Genomic DNA, 18,060 nt, shown 5'->3' with positions numbered 1-18,060 from the left:
CATGATGAATACCAAAATCTGCTTGGTACAAGCGCTTTCGGTTACGGATTGAGCGGTAAAACACAAATATACAGTATAATTATTGCACGTGACGTTAGGGAATACAACGAACGGTATTGTCGTTATTACTAAGGTTGCACGAGTGGATTCGTCGGTGAAACACGACAAAAGGGTATACTTATGAAGTGTGGCGTTATAAGAAACTTTGTTTGATTTGATGGCGTCACTGGTTTAAATGTAGCTTGAACGCCCATGATGAATACCAAAAGCCTGTGGATTGGGCGGCAAAACACAACTATATAGTATAATTATTTTACGTGATGTTAGGGAGTACAACGAACATTATTGTCGTCATTACTAAGGTTGCACAAGTGGATTCGTCAGTGAAACGCGACAAAAGGGTATACTTAGGAAATGTGGCATTATAGAAAACTCTGTTTGATTTGATGGCGTCACTGATTTAAATGTAGCTTGAACACCCATGATGAATACCAAAAGATGGTTGGTACAAGCGCTTTCAGTCGCGGATTGGGCGGCAAAACACAATGCACGTGACATTAGGAAGTGTGGCATTATAGGGAACTCTGTTTGATTTGATGGCATCACTGGTTTAAATGTAGCTTGAACTCCCACGATGAATACCAAAAGATGGTTGGTACAAGTGCTTTCGGTCGCGGATTGGACGGAAAAACACAATGCACGTGACATTAGGCAGTACAACGGACAGTATTGTAGTCATTACTAAGGTTGCAAGAGTGGATTCGGTGGTGAAATGCGACAAAAGGGTATACTTAGGAAGCGTGGCGTCATAGGAAACTCTGTTTGACTTGACGGCGTCACTGGTTTAAATGTAGCTTGAACGCCCATGATGAATACCGAAATCTGGTTGGTACAAGCACTTTCGGTCACAGATTGGGCGGTAAAACACAACTATACAGTATAATTATTGCACGTGACGTTAGGGAATACAACGAATGGTATTCGTCGGTGAAACGTGACAAAAAGGTATACTTAGGAAGTGTGACGTTATAGGAAACTCTGTTTGATTTGATGGCGTCGCTAGTTTAAATGTAGCTTGGACACCAATGATGAATACCAAAAACTGGTTGGTACAAGCGCTTTCGGTCGCGGATTGGGCGGCAAAACACAACTATAGACTATAATTATTGGACGTGACGTTAGGGAGTACAACAAACGGTATTGTCGTCATTACTAAGATTGCACGAGTGGATTCGTCGGTGAAACGCGATAAAAGGGTATACTTAAGAAGTGTGGCGTTATAGTAAACTCTATCTGATTTGATGGCGTCACTTGTTTAAAGGTAGCTTGAACGCCCAAGATTAATACCAAAAGCTGGTTGGTACAAGCGCTTTCAGTCATGGATTGGGCGGCAAAACACAACTATATAGTATAATTATTGCACGTCATGTTAGGGAATAACAACGAACGGTATTGTCGTCATTACTAAGGTTGCACGAGTGGATTCGTTGGTGAAACGCGACAAAGGGGTATACTTATGAAGTGTGGCGTTATAGGAAACTCGGTTTGATTTGATAGTGTCACTAGTTTAAATGTAGCTTGAATGCCCATGAATAATGGAAGCTGGTTTGGACAAGCGTTTTCAGTTGTCGATCGGGCGACAAAAATGCAACTAGAGTATAATTATTGTGCATGATGTTAGGAAGTACAACGAACCATATTGCCGTGACTAGGATTGCACGAGTGGCTTGCTCGGCAAAACGCAACAAAAGAGTATAATTAGGAAGTGTGACATTAAAGGAAAGTCTGTTTGATTCGACGGCATCACTGGTTTAAATGTAGATTGAATGCCCATGATGAATAACGAAAGTCGGTTCATACAAACGGTATCACTAGCAGATTGAGCGAGAATAGGCAACTAGAGTATAATTATTATGTGTGACATAGGAAGCACAATGAACCGTATTACCGTTACTAGGATTGAACGAGTGGATCGCCCAAGAAAACGGGATAGTAGAGTATAATTAGGAAGTGTGGCATTGAAGGAATCTACGTGGAAAGAAACCTCTGCCCACCCTCGTGGCTCCTGTATCGCCCCGAGAGGGCGACTCAAGGGCGACGGAACCCTAGCCACCCATCCCTCCTCTAACTCCCTCCCTGCCGCCACCTGAGGACGTCGCTGGTCATCGCGCGACCTCCAGTGAAGGTGGTGGCGATGCTCTGCTGCCCTGCTTGGTTGTAGGGAGCCCTGAGCGCCGGGGTGGCCGCCCCAGATCTGGCGAGCGGCATTGACCTCGTAGGTGAGTGGCGCTACAGGTGCTGGTCGTCCCTCCGGTCGAGTGGGCGGCGGTTGCGCGGCAGAGGTGTTCTGCTGCTCGAGTTTCCTACCTCCTTCCATTGTGCGACTTTCTTCCCTCACCGATCTGGATTCGGCCCTTTTGGGCTGCCAAATCTAGCTCCGAGGGTGTGGTGGAGGAACCCTGGAACAGGGGAATCCCCTGGTCGACTCTGCATCGACCTTGATGATGATGGCGGTGATACGTCTCCAACGCATCTATAATTTTTGATTGTTCCATGCTATTATATTATCTGTTTTGGATGTTTTATATGCATTAATATGCTATTTTATATTATTTTTGGGACTAACCTATTAATCTAGAGCCCAGTGCCAGTGCCAGTTTCTGTTTTTCCTTATTTTTGGCTTCGCAGAAAAGGAATACCAAACGGAATAAAATCTTTGCGATGATTTTTCTTGGACCAGAAGACACCGAGAGACTTGGAGATCAAGTCAGAAGAGCCACGAGGCAGCGACAAGGGGGGAGGGTGCGCCCAGGGGGTAGGACGCGCCCCCTGCCTTGTGGGCCCCTCGTGACCCCCTGACCTAACTCTTAGTCCTATATATTCACATATATTCCCAAACCACCAGAAGCATCGACAAAAGCACTTCTCCACCACCGCAACCTTCTGTTCCCATGAGATCCCATCTTGGGGCCTTTTCCGGCATCCTGCCGGAGGGGGATTCTATCACGAAGGGCTTCTACATCAACTCTATTGCCCTTTCGATGTAGCATGAGTAGTTTACCTCAGACCTAAGGGTCCATAGCTAGTAGCTAGATGGCCTTTTCTCTCTCTTTGATTCTCGATACCATTTTCTCCTCGATGTTCTTGGAGATCTATCCGATGTAATCTTCTCTTGCGGTGTGTTTGTCGAGATCCGATGAATTGTGGATTTATGATCAGCTTATCTATGGATATTATTTGAATCTTCTTTGAATTCTTATATGCATGATTTGATATCTTTGTAATTCTCTTTGAACTATCGGTTTAGTTTGGCCAACTAGATTGGTTTTTCTTGCAATGGGAGAAGTCCTTAGCTTTGGGTTCAATCTTGCAGTGTCCTCTCCCAGTGATAGAAGGGGCAACGAGGCACATATTGTATTGTTGCCATCGAGGATAAAAAGATGGGGTTTACATCATATTGCTTGAGTTTATTCCTCTACATCATGTCATCTTACTTAAAGTGTTACCCTGTTCTTCATGAACTTAATACTCTAGATGCAGGCAGGAGTCGGTCGATGTGTGGAGTAATAGTAGTAGATGCAGGCAGGAGTCGGTCTACTTGACACGGACATGATGCCTATATTTGATAATCACTGCCTTAGATATCGTCATAACTTTGCACATTTCTATCAATTGCTCGACAGTATTTGTTCACCCACCATATTATTTGCTACCTTGAGAGAAGCCTCTAGTGAAACCTATGGCCCCGGGTCTATTTTCCATCATATAATTTTCCGATCTACTATTTCACAATCTTTTACTTCCCGATCTATAAACCAAAAAACCCCAAAATATATACTTTATCATTTATTTAGTTTTATCTATCTCTATCAGATCTCACTTTTGCAAGTGACCGTGAAGGGATTGACAACCCCTTTATCGCATTGGGTGCAAGTGTTTGATTGTTTGTGCAGGTATTGGTGATTTGTGCGTTGTCTCCCACTAGATTGATACCTTGGTTCTCAAACTGAGGGAAATACTTATCTCTACTTTGCTGTATCACCCTTTCCTCTTCAAGGGAAAAACCAACTCAAGCTCAAGAAGTAGCAGGCGGCGGCGCTTCGTCTTCGCTTTCCCCTTCTGAGGGTGTGTTGAGCTTCCTGCTCATCCCCTTCTCCCCTCTGTTAGACCCCGGTTGAAAACCTAGGCTTTGGCCGGCCGGCGGTGGCGCACCGACGTCATGGTCCTCTTTGGAGGTGTCGGCTTGGGGTAGGGTTGGGGTTCGGGTGCTGTAGTGTGTGGATTTGTAGCGGCTCGGTGCAGTGCATCCTCTATAGCCCGACGGTGGTAGAGGCGGGGCAATTCGTGTCTCATTACCCTTCATGGTTACTGCCCTGCGGTGTTCGTGCTTGCCGGCCGTAAACGACATCCTCGTTTTGGATGTAGGGGAGATAGTGGTCTCCCCTCTGCCAATGGCATCATCGGGTCTTGGTAGAGCCAATGGTTTCTTTCTGCAGGCACGATCCTCCACTCCATTGGTTGTTGGTATGTCATGGACTCCTCTGTTCCTGTTGTTCTGTTTTGCGGTGTCCTCTCGGATGGCATGGACTTGTTTCTCCTTGTGTTGACGATTTCACTCTTCGATATGCTTTTTTAGATCCGGCCTTGTGCAATCTATGTATGTATTTTTTATTTTTCCCCATGCCTTGCCTTTGTAATAATCTGCACCTTGTATCCTAGCCGGTTGATGGCTTCATTAATTGAAAGTCAGGCTTTATACCTTTTATCTAAAAAAGGAAACTATGTTTGATTTGTTGGCCCCACCGGTTCCAATGTAGATTGGACACCCGTGGCAAATACCAGAAGCTGGTTGGTACAAGCATTATCAGTATCGGGTTGGACGTTAGAACACAACTAGACTATAGTGTGACGGTACGAAAGTACAACGAACCATATTGTCGCTATTTGGATCCCACGAGTGGATTTCTCGATGAAACATGACGAAAGGGTATACTTAGGAAGTGTGGCGTTATAGGAAACTCTATTTGATTCGATGGCGTCACTAGTTTAAATGAATGCCCATGATGAATAACAGAAGCCAGTTTGTACAAGCATTTTTAGTACCAGATTGGGTGACAAAATGCAACTAGAGTATAATTATTGTGCATGACGTTAGGAAGTACAACGAACTGTATCGCCGTGACTAGGATTGCATGAGTGGATTGCCCGACAAAATGCGACAAAAGAGTACAATTAGGAAGTGTGACATTAAAGGAAAATTTGTTTGATTCGATGGCGTCACTGGTTTAAATGTAGATTGAATACCCATGACGAATAACGAAAACTGGTCGTACAAGCGTTTTCACTAGCAAATTGAGCAACAATACACAACTAGACTATAATTATTATGTGTGATGTTAGGAAGTACAACGAACCGTATTGTCGTTAATAGGATTGCACGAGTGGATTCCTCGAAAAACGCGACAGTAGAGTTGTCGGTGTCAAAACCGGCGGATCTCGGGTAGGGGGTCCCGAACTGTGCGTCTAAGGCGGATGGTAACAAGAGGCAGGGGACACGATGTTTTACCCAGGTTCATGCCCTCTTGATGGAGGTAAAACCCTACGTCCTTCTTGATTTATTCTTGATGATATGAGTATTACAAGGGTTGATCTACCACGAGATCGGAGAGGCTAAACCCTAGAAGCTAGCCTATGGTATGATTGTATGTTGTCCTACGGACTAAAACCCTCCGGTTTATATAGACACCGGAGGGGGCTAGGGTTACACAAGGTCGGTTACAAAGGAGGAGATATACATATCCGTATTGCCTAGCTTTCCTTCCACGCCAAGTAGAGTCCTATCCGGACACGAGACGAAGTCTTCAATCTTGTATCTTCATAGTCCAACAGTCCGGCCAAAGGATATAGTCCGGCTGTCCGGAGACCCCCTAATCCAGGACTCCCTTAGTAGCCCCTGAACCAGGCTTCAATGACGATGAGTCCAGCGCGCAGTGTTGTCTTCGACATTGCAAGGCGGGTTCCTCCTCCGAATACACCACGGAAGAATTTGAATACAAGGATAGTGTCCGACCCTGCAAAATAAGTTCCACATACCATCGTAGAGAGAATAATATTTCCACAACTCTAATTTGCTGACATGTTTCGGCAACATGACATCATGCCTTGGCCCGGTGATTATTCGAACCGTTGCCTTTAACTAGCCCCACACATAATGCGAGGCAGTTTCTTGACACGTCTTGTCAAAGCAGAGATTGTGTCCCCCTTATTACGGGATTCTCATCAATACGGGTGTGGGTAACCCAACCGTGCCTAGGACTCCTAGATTTTAGGCAAGTCCCAAACGGCCACGAGGAGGACGCTTGATATTCACCCTCTTTATAAAGGGACAAGGCTTTTACTTTTTTCCCTCCCGTGCTCAATCGAATCCTTCCCCTGCCTCGAGTTCTAACACCCAAAGCCCAGGTCAGGTACTTCGGACCTTCAATCATGTCCGGATCCAGCCTCCAGGGCCGGTGGATGCCCTCCTCCGTTACGGAAGAGGATATCAAGAAGTTGAGGGAGGCAAGATACCTAACCGCCAAAGTTTTGCATCGGCTGCCTGCCCAAGGGCAGGTCGTCCCTACTCCTGAACCCAATGAAGACGTCGTGTTCCTCTCCCACTTCCTCCAAGGACTAGGCCTCACTCTGGATCCCTTTGTTAGGGGTTTTATGTTCTATTACGGGCTTGATTTCCACGATCTAGCCCCGGATTCCTTTCTCCACATCTCGGCATTCATTGTCGTATGTGAGGCTTTCCTCCGTATTACCCCTCACTTCGGCCTGTGGCTCAAGACCTTTGATGTGAAGCCGAAGATGGTCGAGGGGCAGCATGCAGCATGCGGAGGTGCATTAATAAGCAAGATCGCTGGAGCTCCATGGCCAAAGGGTTCCTTTCCAGAGGTGTCCAGATTATGGCAACGGGAGTGGTTCTACGTCACCGCTCCCAGAAGTGCCAAGTGAGCAGCTTCCCCCACCTTTTGCTCGGGCCCTCCACCACAACTGATGTCATGGATCAGCAGGGGGCTGATCGAGCTGGGGTCCAGCCAAGGATGTGCCCACACTGCAGAGCCGCATCCGAGATCTCTTCGAGGGATATTTTAGTTTGATTATGGTAGTGCAAGTTATGCTAGTTCGTCGAGTCCAGCCTTGCAAACGCCAGCCCCTCCTCTTGTGGGAATTCAACCCAGAAGAACAGCGCGCTATTCAGAATTTCCTCCGCCTAACGCACGAGGAGATGTACAAGTCGTTCTTTGGACCCCAAATAGAGTGTCCGTACACCACCGAGGACGTGGGCCTGAGCAGCAACCGCACCGCGGCCCAAGTAAGTAATCCTCTAGTCGAACACATTGTCCTTCTTTTATCATGACATCATTCTGAAGAATCGCTCTTTGACCAGGACTGGATAACAAAGGTGAAGATGATCCGGTGTTCGGCTCCCCTTCCCGAAGGCTTGGACAATCCGGTGCTGGAAAAGATGCTCGAGCCGGCACCTTGCCCGGTGCCCTCAAGGGAAGACGAAGGGGGGAATAAAGGGGGCGAAAGCGGGCCTCCACCGCTACCTATTCCAACCGAGGGAACGAGCGCCTCCGTGAGGGAGGATAACAAAGGGGCAGAATCTGACGTTCCATCACCCCGGGGGAGGAAGAGGACTACCTCTGAAGATCCGGAAACCAAGGTCTCCAAACGGGAGAAGAAAACTCCACCAGAGGGTCCTGCATCGGAGGGTGCTCTTGCCGCACAAAGTCCATACGGGGATCAGCCCTCTAACGAGCTGTAAGTAATCAAAAAGTACTTAATAGCGAAGATATACTACCTTACTTCCGAGAAAAATAACCGAAGCATTTATCTTGCAGTTCGGATCTGAGCCCTTCTCAGCGGAGCTCGTCTTCGGGAGATCTTCTTCCAGAGATGATGGAGAGAGAAACGCCTCCCCTGAACTCCCCAGCTCAAGAAGCGGGCGACCTTGAAGTGTCGTCGCAGAGGGTCACCCCAGATCCGGTGAGGCTTGAAGATAATCCTATGGTCGTCCGAAGTCCCCAGTATCCGGCTCTTGAAGAGAGCAACCAAAAGAATTCGGCACTGTCTGGTATGCGGTCGGACGCACTGAGGGATCCGCTAGGGCAAGCCACTATCTCAGAAGAGCACCGTACATTGATGGGTATGGTGATTGAAAGGATCTCGTCCGCCGAAAGCGGGTTGCATGAAGCCTTTATGAGTCTACTGACGGGCTTTGAGGTACGCGAAATGATATGCGTTTGTGGTAGTACCATACATTTTTAGGCGTTCCCTGTGTAGATAGTAGCCCTTGAGACTCTGGTTGTCGTCGAGAACGGCGGCGAATAGAGGATCTTAGTCCCAGGTAATAACCAGACCGCCTTTATGTGCAGGTGTCTGAAGCTCCGGTGGCTAGGCGGACTGATGGGGTTGCCGAACTAAAGCGGCGACTGGATGCGGCGGATGCCGACATCGAGCTTGTTAACAAGCGGCTTGACGAGGCACATGGTAGGTGATGTTTATAGTGAATGTCACATAGTAAGAGCAGCATGATGCCAGTATCTTTAATATGTTGTGACTGCAGATGGAGCTGCCACCGTGGAGGCCCTGCGGGCGGAGCTTGCCCGAGCCAAGGAGCAAGCAAGGAATAGTAATGCGGCCGCTTTGAAGGCGGCCGAAGAGTTGAGAGCCGAGAAGAAGATGCTGCCGACCGCTGTAAGTTTCTTGAAGAAGAAAGCCGGGCGAAGGCTACGGACCTCGAAAAGGCCACAATGGCGACCAAGGACACCCGCTCTGCAATGAGAGCTAAGAAGGAGGAACTGCATGAAGCCAGGGACATTGTGGCTGGGAAGCCCTTTATGCCGCGGAGGAAGTTCGGCGATCCGCGGTGTGCCCCTCTGGATCGGCTGTGGAGTTTGGCCGACGCATATCTGGACTTAACGGCGAGCGCTGTCGATGCGGCCGAATACTTCCGAGATCAGACAGATCATGAAGTGGACAAGCTGTTCTGGTCGCAATTTAACGTTCCAAAGCGTCCGCTTTCATTGACTGATCAGCTTGCCGAGTGGGACGAACTCAATAGATTGTCCGGACTCGCCATGAGGTCTGTCATGGATCATCTGTGGCCGGAAAGGCCAAAGCCGAATAGCTATTTTAGCTTGGTGCAGCAGTTCCTTGGTGCGGTGCCACGCATTAATGCGATGAAGAGGTCGACGTGCATAGAAGGCTCGCGGATGGCCCTTGCCCGTGTCAAAACATACTGGGCGGAGATGGATGCCACCACTGTCGCGGCGCAGGGTTCGGCCATAGGTCGAGTGGCTGCCGAGCATTATTTTGAAGAAGTTCTTGAGGGCGCTCGTTCGAGAGAGGCCCAGTGCTCGAAGAATGTTATGTTTGAGTGACATGTATTCCCATTGTAAAAACAATGTTTTATTGAAATTATCAAGGCTGTATTTATACTTTTGCCTGAAAGTATTGTGATGCTCCTGTGCGGCCGTTTATGTATACATGTATATAACCTGAAAGATTGCAGTCGTCGGCTTCAGCCCCCACGCATATAATGCGGGGGTGTTCGCAGAAGACGCATATTCACACTTAATCCAACGTCTTGGGCCTATTAAGGAGGTGATGGCGCAGCGAACTAGGCAACCGGACTATAATGCTTTAACACTTTCACTTAGCCATAGGAGTTTGACAGTGGGGCTACTATATAGCCCCTGGTGGCTCCGCACTCATCCGGATTCGGGGTGCGTACATGCCTGGCCGGGAAACGGCCCTTCATTAATGCAGAGGAATCCTGAAGATTCCAATAAGTCATCGAGTGGTTGACCAGTCTCACGCTATATCATGACAGTCAGTTTTCGGCTTTCTCTACTGAGGTGCTCGTCCGGATGAACCAGGGCACAATCGCAGTAGTTCTCCTAGTGCCGCCTTAGCCAATAAAGCGGAACGTAAGGCAGCAAAACACAGGAGCCGGGCAAACCCAACATTTGACCAAAGACATGATTCGGAGCTGATGCATATAAGGCCAAACTCGCGACGCCGAACACTCCCTAAGGTATTTGGTCTTTATGGTGTAAACCGGGTCTAAACAGTACCCTTTGTAATAAGCCCCTTGCCAAAACGTCAGCATCCTTCTCGGTTGTACTAAGAATCCGAGGGATGTAAATCAACAAGAGATAGTAAAAAAGGTTTACGCAGGGTCTTAATCTACAAAGAATCCTTGGAACGGGTCCCTGCTGCACGTCTGCGCCTGTGTCTCCGTTGTGCCGTATCCTGGACAGGTGTAGCACGATGGTCATCTGAAAAAGAGAGGAAATTAATTGAAAAGTTGCCGTGCAAAAGTTAAGTTATACTAAATAAACAATATATAGTTGAAAATGAGTAAAGGTGAGCCTTATTGCCACTTTTGCGCGCGCGTTGAGCCCGTTGTATTGTAATAGGGGTACAACCATCAAACTTGTATTAATTACATATAGCTGAGCCGGACTCGTCTAGCCGTGTCTGTGGTCTTAACGACCTGTCAAATGCTTGAGTTGGTGAGGCCGTTTAGTGTGCGGTAGCCAAGGCGGCCGCACCGTGTTCGGCGCACAAGGAGCGCTCAATATTTCCATTTACTGTAATGATGCTGCGTGGACCGGGCATCTTGAGCTTGAGGGAAGCGTAATGCGGTATTGCGTTAAAGCGAGCGAAGGCTTCGCGTCCGAGTAGTGCTTGATAGCCGCTTTGGAACGGAGCGACGTGGAAAGTTAAATTTTCACTGCGGAAGTTATCAGGGAAGCCGAATATAACCTCTAGTAGCAGGGAGCCCCTGCAGTGAGCCTCCGGGCCTGGCGTTACCCCTTTAAAGGTAGCATTGCTGCGACAAATTTTTGTTGGGTCTATCCCCATTTTGCGAATTGTGTCATGATATATCATATTTAAACTGCTGCCGCCGTCCATCAGGACTCGGGTGAAGTGGTATCCGTCAATTATTGGATCTAATAACAAGGCAGCCCATCCTGCACGCGGGATACTTGCCGAGTAATCCCGATGGTCGAAGGTGATCGGTTGGGACGACCAATGGCGGAGCTCCGCGGTTATAGGCCCTGGGGCATGTTCCTCTAAAGGTGCCGCTTTGTTTCTCCCTTTTATCACGTGTAACACGTTGACTGTTTTGACTTCTGGTGGGAATTTCTTCTGTTCCCTTGTGCTTTGCTTGCGAGGCTCATCCTCGTCTTCACTTGGTGTATCCTGCCCCTTGTGTTCGGCGTTGAGCTTGCCGGACTGTTTGAAGACCCAACATTCTCTGTGGGTATGATTTGCAGGTTTATCCGGGGTGCTATGGATCTGACATATTTGGTCCAGAATTTTGTTTAGGCTGGACAATTCGTCTCTGTTGCCTTTGGAGGGCGGCTTCTGCTGCCCTGGCCGAGAGCTTCTAAATCCGGCGTTTACCGCCGTTCTCTTCGGACTGTCTTCTTTATTCCGGCGCTTATTCTTGCTGCGTCGTGATTTCCCGTTTCCATCCCTGACTTCGGATGTACTTGGGTCACTGGTGCTGCATCGGGCTAACCAGCTGTCCTCGCCCGCGCAAAAACAGGTCATGAGGCTTGTTAATGCTGCCATTGTTCTTGGCTTTTCTTGACCGAGGTGTCTGTCAAGCCATTCGTCTCGAACGCTATGCTTGAAAGCTGCTAAGGCTTCGGCGTCCGGATAGTCAACTATTTGGTTCTTTTTAGTGAGGAACCTGTTCCAAAGTTTTCGGGCTGACTCACCGGGCTGTTGAGTTATATGACTTAAATCGTCTGCATCCGGTGGACGGACATATGTCCCTTGAAAATTTGTCCGAAAGGCGTCTTCGAGCTCTTCCCAGCTTCCGATGGAGTTTTCGGGGAGGCTTTTAAGCCAGTGCCGAGCTGGCCCTTTGAGCTTGAGGGGTAAGTACTTGATGGCGTGGAGGTCGTCTCCTCGAGCCATATGGATGTGGAGGATGTAGTCCTCAATCCAGACCCCAGGGTCTGTTGTTCCGTCGTACGCCTCTATGTTTACGGGTTTGAATCCCTGTGGAAATTCATGGTCCAGCACCTCGTCGGTGAAACATAGAGGGTGTGCGGCACCCCTGTATTTGGGCGTACCATGGTGTTCGGATGTTTGTTGTGTTGCATTGTATGTTGGAGCACGCTTGCGTGGTCCATATATAGATGGATCTGGTTGCACCGTCCTTTTGATGTGAGCCCTTACGCGGATCGCATACTGGTTTATGTGCGGCGTCGTTTGCCGCTTTATGTTGTCTATGATGTCGTCTATCCGACCGGATGGCCGTTTTATTTTTTAATTGTGGAGGATCTAAGGCCTCCTCATCAAATTCAGGTAGCAAATTTTGCTTCGGATAGCTCTTGGTGTGGCGATTACTGCCGTACTTCGCTGCAGTGTTGAGTACTTCACTCCATTTGATTTTGAGTGTGTCTTGTGCAGCCTTGAGCCTTTGCTTCTGTTTTTTTAGACTCCTCGCCGTGGCAACAAGCCTTTGGTGGGCATTATGTTGCTCCTGGCGCCTGTCCGGTGTGATGTCGTCCGGACTGTTATCTTCGACGGGGTTGGGTTGTTCAGCTTGATTTTCCATGTTGCCGTGGTTGGGCAATGGTTCACCCTGCTCTAACGCTGGGTCTATATGATCGTTATTTCTACCAAGGCGGGATTTGGAGCGGCGTTTACGCCGCCGCTTTGACTGCTTCTTGAGGGAACCACCCTTCGCTGCGTCCTTCCGTTCCTCTTCGTTATTTTCTTTGGGTGTGTCCACCATGTATACGTCATGTGATGAAGTGGGCGTCCAGTGCCCTGTGGGCAGTGGTTCCTCTTCGCCTCCCACATCGTCGTCCATACCGTTGATGTCTTCGGAGTCGAAGTCGAGCATGTCGGTTAAGTCATCGACAGTGGCTACTAAGTGGGTGGTGGGTGGGCGGTGAATTTCTTCGTCATCCGCATCCCAATCCTGCCGGACGTAGTTCGGCCAGGACTCTCCTGACAAGGAGAGAGACCTTAATGAGTTCAATATGTCGCCAAGGGGCGAGTGCTGAAAAATATCCGCGGAGGTAAACTCCATGATCGGCGCCCAATCGGATTCGACAGGAACAGGCGCAGGTGGTTCGGAGTCCGTGGCCGGAGAAGGATCCGGCAGTTTGGCAACACGGCTCTCGTGAAGGGTAAGGTCGATATTCGGCTCGATCGCCGCAGAGGATATGGCCTCCATGGCGGGGTCTATCCACCCGTCCATGGATGGCGCAACTAGCTCCGAATTGAGGGTCAGAGCGGCTACCGGTGCGATTTCTCAAACACTGTCCGATGGTAGAGCTAAATCGTACTCATCGTGACCGCGTGGCGCACAAGGCAGGGGCTCGAATCCATCGAAGATCGAGTCTCCGCGGATATCGGCCGTGTAGCTTAAGCTTCCAAATCTAACCTGGTGGACAGGGGCGTAACTTTCGATCTGCTCCAGATGGCCAAGCGAGTTGGCCCGCAGTGCAAAGCCGCCGAACACAAAGATCTGTCCGGGGAGAAAAGTCTCACCCTGGACTGCATCGCTATCGATGATCGTAGGAGCCATCAAGCCTAACGGCGACGACACAGAGGAACTCTCAATGAAAGCACCAATGTCGTTGTCAAAACCGGCGGATCTCGGGTAGGGGGTCCCGAACTGTGTGTCTAAGGCGGATGGTAACAGGAGGCAGGGGACACGATGTTTTACCCAGGTTCATGCCCTCTTGATGGAGGTAAAACCCTACGTCCTGCTTGATTTATTCTTGATGATATGAGTATTACAAGAGTTGATCTACCATGAGATCGGAGAGGCTAAACCCTAGAAGCTAGCCTATGGTATGATTGTATGTTGTTCTACAGACTAAAACCCTCCGGTTTATATAGACACCGGAGAGGGCTAGGGTTACACAAGGTCGGTTACAAAGGAGGAGATATACATATCCGTATTGCCTAGCTTGCCTTCCACGCCAAGTAGAGTCCTATCCGGACACGAGACGAAGTCTTCAATCTTGTATCTTCATAGTTCAGCAGTCCGGCCAAAGGATATAGTTCGACTGTCCGGAGACCCCCTAATCCAGGACTCCCTCAAGAGTATAATTAGAAAGTGTGGCATTGAAGGAAACTATGTGGAAAGAAACCTCTGCCCCTCCTCATGGCTCTTGCATCACCCTGAGTGGGCGATTCGAGGGTGACGGAACCCTAGCCGCCCAGGCCACCCACTCCACCTCTCTCTCGCCGTTGCCGATCGCCGTGCGGTCTCTAGTGAAGGTGGTGGAGATGCTCTACTGCCCTGCTTTGTCATAGGAAGCTCTGGGCACCTGAAGGGTGATACGTCTCCAACATATCTATAATTTATGAAGTATTCATGCCATGTTTACAATAATTTTAGATGGTTTTGGTATGATTTGCATGGAACTAACCTGCACTGACGCGGATTTCAGCAGAACTACCGTTGTGTTGTTTTTTGTGCAGAAATGGAAGTTCTCCAAATGAGTTGAAACTTTTTGACGATTTTTTGGAACAAAAGAGACCACCGAAGCTTCATGGAAGGACCAGAAGGTGAAGGAGTAGGGCGCAAGACACCGGGGCACGCCAGGGGGCCTAGGCGCGTCCCGGTGGGTTGTGCTCACCTCAAGGCCCATCTTTGCATGAAACCGACGCCAAAAAATCCTATAAATAGAGAAACCATCAGAAGTAGCCCTAGATCAGAAATTCGGCCGCCACAAGCCTCTGTAGCCACGAGAAACCAATCTAGACCCCATTCCGGCACCCTGCCGGAGGGGGAAATCATCACCGGTGGCCATCATGATGAGGAGGGAGTAGTCCACCCTTGGGGCTGAGAGTTTGTACCAGTAGCTATGTGTTTAATCTCTCTCTCTCTCTCGTGTTCTTGAGATGTCATGATCTTGATGTATTGTGGCCTTTGTTAATATAGTCAGATCATATGGTGCTTTACCCTCTCTATCTTGTTGTGAATTGAGTTTTCCCTTTGAGATTTCGTTTTATCGGATTGAATACTTTATGGATTTGAGAGCACTTGATGTATGTCTTGCTATGAATACCCGTGGTGACAATGGGGTATCATATTGATTCACTTGATATGTGTTTTGGCACTCAACCCACGGATTCCCGAGGTGACATTGCGGTAATCTATGCATAGGGGTTGATGCATGTTCTCGTCTCTTGTTTTTCTGGTAGATATCTTGGGGCAGTCTTTGAGGTTCTTTGTGTTGGATTGAGTATTATGAATCTGAATTGCTTTGGCGTTATTTTAGTACGAACTCTTGATAGATCGATCGGAAAGAATAACTTAGTGTTATTTTAGTACAAACTCTTGATTGATCGATCAGAAAGAATAACTTGGTGTTATTTTAGTACGAACTCTTGGATAGATCGATCGGAAAGAATAACTACAAACAATTTCTTCTTATGTTCTCCGCTAGATAAGAACTTTGGAGTGATTCTTCATCGCACGTTGAGGGATGGTTATATGATCCAATTAGATTAGCATTGTTGGGAGATTGCACTAGCGAAAGTACGGACCCTAGGCCTCATTTTCAAGCATTGCAATACCATTTATGTTCCATTTTATCAATTGCTACCTTGCTGTTTTTTATTGTTCTTATTACAAAAATCAATATCTACTATCCATATTACACTTGTATCACCATCTCTTCGCCGAACTAGTGCACTTATAGAAATTACCATTGTATTTGGTGTGTTGGGGACACAAGAGACTTTTTATTATTTGGTTGCAGGGTGATACGTCTCCTACGTATCTATAATTTTTGATTGTTCCATGCTATTATATATTCTGTTTTGGATGTTTAATGGGTTCTATTATACTCTATTATATTATTTTTGGGACTAACCTATTAACCCAAGGCCCAGTGCAAATTGCTGTTTTTTTGCCTATTTCAGAGTTTCGCAGAAAAGGAATATCAAACGGAGTCCAAACGGAATGAAACCTTCGGGAGCGTGATTTTTGGAACAAACGTGATCCAGAGGACTTGGAGTGGATGTCAAGAAACAACCGAGGAGGCCACGAGGCAGGGAGGCGCGCCTGCCCCCCTTGGGCGCGCCCCCACCCTCGTGGCTCTCCTGACCGACTTCCTTCGCCTATATATATATATACTCATAGACCCTGAAAACATCCAGGAGCACCATGAAACCCTATTTCCACCGTCGCAACCTTCTGTACCCGTGAGATCCCACCTTGGGGCATTTTCCGGCGCTCCGCCGGAGGGGGCATCGATCATGGAGGGCTTCTAAATCAACACCATAGCCTCCCCGATGATGTGTGAGTAGTTTACCTCAGACCTTCGGGTCCATATTTATTAGCTAGATGGCTTCTTCTCTCTCTTTGGATCTCAATACAAAGTTCTCCTCGATCTTCTTTGAGATCTATTCGATGTAACTCTTTTTGCGGTGTGTTTGTCGAGATCCGATGAATTATGGGTTTATGATCAAGATTATCTATGAACAATATTTGAATCTCCTCTGAATTCTTTTATGTATGATTTGTTATCTTTGCAAGTCTCTTCGAATTATCAGTTTGGTTTGGGCTACTAGATTGATCTTTCTTGCAATGGGAGAAGTGCTTAGCTTTGGGTTCAATCTTGCAATGCTCGATCCCAATGACAGAAAGGGAAACGACACGTATTGTATTGTTGCCATCGAGGATAAAAAGATGGGGTTTATATCATATTGCTTGAGTTTATCCCTCTACATCATGTCATCTTACCTAATGCGTTACTCTATTCTTATGAACTTAATACTCTAGATGCATGCTGGATAGCGGTTGATGTGTGGAGTAATAGTAGTAGATGCAGGCAGGAGTCAGTCTACTTGTCACGGACGTGATGCCTATATACATGATCATGCCTAGATATTCTCATAATTATTCGCTTTTCTATCAATTGCTCGATAGTAATTTGTTCACCCACTGTAATACTTATGCTATCTTGAGAGAAGCCACTAGTGAAACCTATGGCCCCCGGGTCTATTCTCCATTATATTAATCTCCCGTCAACAAGTTATTTCTATTTTGCAATCTTTACTTTTAATCTTTATTATAAAAATATCAAAAATATTATCTTATCATCTCTATCAGATCTCACTTTTGCAAGTGGCCGTGAAGGGATTGACAACCCCTTTATCGTATTGGTTGCAAGGTTCTTATTTGTTTGTGTAGGTACGAGGGACTTGCGTGTGGCCTCCTATTGGATTGATACCTTGGTTCTCAAAAACTGAGGGAAATACTTATGCTACTTTGCTGCGTCACCCTTTCCTCTTCAAGGGAAAAACCAGCGCATGCTCAAGAGGTAGCAAGAAGGATTTCTGGCGCCGTTGCCGGGGAGTCTACGCACAAGTCAAGACATACCAAGTACCCATCACAAACTCTTATCCCTCGCATTACATTATTTGCCATTTTCCTCTCATTTTCCTCTCCCCCACTTCACCCTTGCCATTTTATTCGCCCTCTTTTTCCGTTCGCCTTCTTCTCGTATGTATCACCGTTTATCTGAAAAAGGGAGACTCTTATGGGATCAAATAAACAGATTGCTATGTTATGCTTGTAATCTTTGTGAAATTTGTGATCTTACTTGTTGCTCTAAGAACCCTAAAAACACCTCCCCTATCTATGTGAGTTTAATGATAATGAAATCTTATCTTCTTATGCAAAGGGTGTTTATAGTTACTACGATATCGAACAAATTGAAGAATTTGTTGCTTTTAAGGGTGCTTATGAAGTTGCTTCTTTGATTGAAAAGTATGATATTACTCTACGAATCTGAAAATTTTGACATACTTAAATATTGCTATGAAAACTATGCTCATAATGTCTATGTCAAGGAATTTATTGAAAGAATGACCATTGCTTCGGACGAAAATAATAATACGCATGAATCTATAGATAATTACAATTCCAATGATTTGATTGAAATATCCCTTGATGAAAATGATGCTTGCTATTCTTGTGGCCATGATGCCAATATATGAAGATGA

This window comes from Triticum urartu, chromosome 2A (genome assembly GCF_056163025.1).
Source record: "Triticum urartu cultivar PI428250 chromosome 2A, HENAU_Tu73, whole genome shotgun sequence".
NCBI classification, from domain to species: Eukaryota; Viridiplantae; Streptophyta; class Magnoliopsida; order Poales; family Poaceae; genus Triticum; species Triticum urartu.
Note: the sequence above shows the minus strand (reverse complement) of the source record.